Source organism: Cyclopterus lumpus, chromosome 17 (assembly GCF_009769545.1).
Source record: "Cyclopterus lumpus isolate fCycLum1 chromosome 17, fCycLum1.pri, whole genome shotgun sequence".
Lineage (NCBI taxonomy): Eukaryota > Metazoa > Chordata > Actinopteri > Perciformes > Cyclopteridae > Cyclopterus > Cyclopterus lumpus.
In genome coordinates, this window is record NC_046982.1 from 2,565,026 (window position 1) to 2,569,856 (window position 4,831).

General features: G+C 47.6%; 1 protein-coding gene across 1 annotated transcript in view; it reads left to right on the forward strand.

The window, feature by feature from the left end:
- LOC117747090 (dual specificity protein phosphatase CDC14AB-like) overlaps positions 1 to 1,034 on the forward strand; it is a 21,334-nt gene extending 20,300 nt beyond the window's left edge. Inside the window, exon 15 of the mRNA XM_034556499.1 lies at positions 909 to 1,034. The gene's annotated coding sequence lies outside the window, so the exon portion shown is untranslated. The remainder of the gene's footprint in view (positions 1 to 908) is intronic.
- The last annotated feature ends 3,797 nt before the right edge of the window (positions 1,035 to 4,831 follow it).

Sequence of the window (4,831 nt, forward strand, 5' to 3'; positions counted from 1 at the left end):
AGTACAAATCAAGGGAAAGAAATGTTGGTTCATAGGGGATCAAATAATAATAAAAATAGCAATTATTGTCACAGTTCAGCTTTCATAGTCCCCTGTCACTCTGCATCACACTCACCTCTCAGCCACTGCCACTCTCTCTCTTACTCACCTAATCAGTTCATTCTGTGCACCTGTTAGTCACACCCACCTCATCAGTTCAATCAGTTCTCTCACGCTGCGGTCACACCAAAAGCGTTGCGAATTTTTCGCGCGAGTAGATCCCATGCAAAGTCAACGCACAGACGTGAATAGTTGCGAATGACGTGACTTTTCACCAGAGTTGAAATATTTCACCCGACGCTGAGTTGTGAAAGCCAATCAGCATTGAGACGCTGTGCCCGCCATCATTGACGTCCTGCCATTGGTGAATCTAACTGGCAGCTAGAAGCGGAAGTTATCCAGACATAGTCGGTGAAATTCACCGTGCTGTGTGAGCCTACGGGTGATGTTATGAACCCAAACACTAGGGTGTTAGATGTTCCGACGTTTGTGGGATTTCCACAACAAGTATAAAGCAGAAATAGTGGTTATTTCTTCCATGGTGGATGGTGGAAATGATAACTGTTTCCACGTAGTAAAGCCACGGCCCCTCTAAGACGCGAATAAACCACAACTTGTCGGGCGAGTAAAGTGTTACGAATATTGCAGCCATGCTTTTGTCATTCCTCAAGTTAGCTGGTTTAACTTAGCTAGTTTAGTTCAGTTAATCTATTTTGGATTTTCTCAATTCATATGTGGCAGAGGGGCGTGGTTATGCTCAGCTGCAGGAGGGACAGAATGGGGTGGTTCAGGGAACGGTGGCGGGATGAGGTGTAATCCTCTTCAGCTGCGGTCAATCTGTTTTTTGTGTCTCTTCCCGATAAAAACAGTAATAGTAACTGAGGAACGGGAGAAAGCGGGAAGCATAGTCGACGGAGCTGGAACAACCGAAGCAACCGGGGAAAGGATACCAGACACCAGCACAAACTGCATTAATAAAGAGCATTGAAAACTAAGTCAAGTGTGTTGCCCTCTTTGTGCAAGCCTGAGACTCACGGGGATAATGGAGGAGCGTTAGATCATATAACTCAAATACTATAAATAAATAACCTAAATTGCCATGCCTCAGTTATTCCTTGAATATATAGTTTATCTACTGGGGTGTACTAAATCTTACAAGTACAAGTGCAGTCCATTTACTCTGACTCTAAAGTGTCAATATTTTGTGCTATTGCAACTTGCAATCAGGTGAAAACAAACACGTCCAAAAACAAATGTGATTTTTGGGGCACGACACACCCTCATTAACCGGGCCAGAGTTGGATTAATTCCCTCTCAGAGTATACCTCACTGTCTCTCTCTTCATCCCATTGATCAAGAGTGGGAGATCGAAGACAAGTTTAATTAGAACTACTTTTAATTAGAACTACTTTAAAGCTACTTTAAAGGACTGTGATACAAAATTATGATTATGATATTTTAATAATTCTTTTAGTTGGTGTTTGAGTTGTGTTGAAAGATGCAGAAAAACTGGTTCACGTGTTTGTTACTTGTAGACTATATTACTGCAATTCCGTCGGTCTGACTGCTGCTTCTTCAGCTAGCTGTTAGCTTGCCACCTAGCGTCTAGCTAACGTTGGCAGTTGACTACACTGCCTCCTCTGTTTCTTCGCCTCATCCATCGCCACTTTTTCACTGGGCTCCGATCACCTGTGGATTATCCTGACGTGCCTGTCACTTCTCCAGCTCCGATGATCTGGTCCGTGGCTTGCGATTGCTTCCACCCTGGCTGGCATGGTTCTGCAGTATTCCACCTCGCAACTCAACAACTTCTCTGCTCCTCCGTTCATCTCAGCCATCAAGGCACTTGGACTCCTCCGTCGGCCCCGTTACATCCACAGAGCCTCCCTTAGAAAGTTTAATTACTCCTGGCCTGATTGCTCCACTCTTTCCATCCCCTCCCTCTGGTCAGCCGAGCGCATCGCTGCAGCATGTCATCACAAGAACAATCTCCACGAGCGAGTTTCCTGGCTCCGCCCACTTACCAAAGCACCCCAGCCTGTCCAAATTCATCCACATCTCAAAATTGCTCTGTTTAACACCAGATCCCTAAACAACAAGGGCCTCTTATTCAATGAATTCATAACTGACAATAATCTGGATTTTCTCTGTATAACCGAAACATGGCAAAACCAAAAGGACTACTTTTCACTTAACCAAACTACCCCCCCCCCCCCCCCCCCCCCCCCCCCCCCCCCGCTGGATATTCATACATGGACAAGCCACGCCACCATGGGCGTGGCGGTGGAATAGCTGGTTACTGCAGTCATTTAACGCCCCCCAAAACCTAACCCTGCTTTCCCCTCTGATCTGTTTGAATTTCTCACACAACTCTGCACCATCTCTCCCTCCATTCTGCTACTCGGTGACTTCAACATAGACGTCGACTCATCTGACTCCACAACCTCTGCAGAACTCCTGGACATCTTTGACTACTTTCCCACCCATAAAAATGGACACACACTTGACCTGGTCTGCACCTCCGGTGTTACCATCAGCAATCTGACCAGCATGGACCTCACCATCTCTGACCACCTGGCTATCACCTTGGACATAGACATCACCCCCCCCCATGTTAAGCAGAGTCGCACCATAACATTCCAGAATATCAAGTCCATCAACCTCCCCTCGCTCTCCTCCACCTTGGCTGCCACCATCTCTGCCTCTGCCACTATTTCGACTGCCTCCTCCACCGCCCTGGTCAATTACTATAATGATGCACTCTCCTCCTGTCTTGATGTCGTCGCCCCCAAAAAATCCAAACTTGTCTCCTTCACCCACTCTGCCCCCTGTAACACTGACCACCTTCTCCACCTATAGGAGCGTGTTATTGCGGTAATGTTGGCAGTCAGGGAGAGTTGACTGTGGAGTGTCACACCAAGGTTCCTGGCAGTCGGAGTCGGAGCCAACACTGAGTTGTTGAAGGTTATAGTCAGGGTGTGGGTGGGAGAGACTTTTCCTGGAAGGAAGAGAAGTTCAGTCTTCTCCGGGTTAATTTCCAGGTGGTGTGCAGACATCCACTGAGAGATGTCAGTCAGACAGGCCGAGATTCGTGCTGCTACCTGTGTTTCAGATTAGGAAAACGAGAGGATCAATTGGGTGTCATCAGCGTAGCTATGGTAGGAGAAGCAATGCGAGCGAATGACAGAGCCGAGAGAGTTGGTGTACAGAGAGAAGAGAAGAGGACCAAGGACTGAGCCCTGAGGGACCCCAGTAGTGAGAGGACAAGGCTCAGACACAGATCCTCTCCAGGTTACGGTGCGGTCGGTGAGGTAGGATAAGAAGAGTGAGAGTGCGGTGCCTAAGATACCCAGGTCCTGGAGGGAGGATATAAGGATCTGGCGGTTCACTGTGTCAAAGGCAGCGGAAAGGTCTAGAAGGATAAGGACAGAGGAGAGAGAGGCTGCTCTAGCAGGTGTAGTTATAGAAGATGGATTAGTAAATGAGGAGCGTATGTCGTCTATCTTTTTTGTAAAGTAGTCAACAAAGTGGCTTGGTAGAAGGGTGGACGGAGGAGGGGGTCAAGAGCTTTTTGGGGTTAGAAAAAGAGGACCACCTCAATCTCCATAATCGCTACGAACCCGTCCAATCTGGCTTCCGTTCAAAACACAGCACAGAAACCGCCCTACTGAAAATCACAAATGATATACTTCTGGCTGCTGATTCTGGCTTCCTCATCTTCCTTGACCTCGGTGCCGCCTTCAACACTATCAACCACTCCATCCTCCTCTCATGTCTCCAGTACTCCCTTTGCATAGCTGGCACTGCCCTTTCCTGGTTCACCTCATATATTTCAGACTGACATCAATTTATTGCCATAAACAACCGTACATCCTTAACCTCCCAAGTCACCCACGGTGTCCCCCAAGGTTTTGTCTCCTCCTCTTCATCATTTACATCCTTCCCCTTGGACAAATCATCCGTAGTCATTGTCTTGACTTCCACTGTTACGCTGATGACACTCAACTTTACTTCTCCTCCAAGACCATCACCTCAGTCACCAACTCCACTCTCACTACCTGTCTCACTGATATAAAATGATGGAAGCAAGAGAACTTTCTGAAACTCAACTGCAATAAATCTGAAATACTCATTAGCGGCCTTAACTCCCTTCATGCCGTCATAACCTCCAGACTTGACTACTGCAACAACATCCTCTTCGGCTCTCCCAACAAAATTCTCAACAAACTTCAGTATGTTCAGAACTCGGCTGCTCGACTGCTCACCTCCACCCGCCGCTATGAACACATCACCCCGGTCCTACGCAACCTTCACTGGCTCCCGGTCTGTGACGATTCCCTAATCTGTCTGTCTGTCTGTTTGTCTGTGTCTTTTGCCTGTCTCTCTCTGTCTCCTGCAGGGTCCCCCTGATGAGCAGCACCTGGGCCCAGGCATAAAGCTCCGCCCTGGTGACTGCTCGCTCTCTCTCTCCGTAGCTGCAGCGATGTGTGGTCTTCAGCCGACAGCGATTCTATGTTTGTCTGTATTCTTGGCTGCGTTGGGGCTTTGCCAGCCAACTTAGTTAATTATTAAACCTCTTTTTGGTTGGAACGCTGCGTCTCCCGTACGTTTTGTCGTGGCGCCTGAGCCGGGTCGTGTCAAATTCAGGATAGACTTTAAAATACTACTCACCACCTACAAAGTCCTAAACAACATGGCGCCTCCCTACCTTTCAGACCTCCATGTATGTCGATGCCTTATGTAAAGTCTCTTTGTGTGTTTTGAAAAGCGCTATATAAATTCGATGTATTAT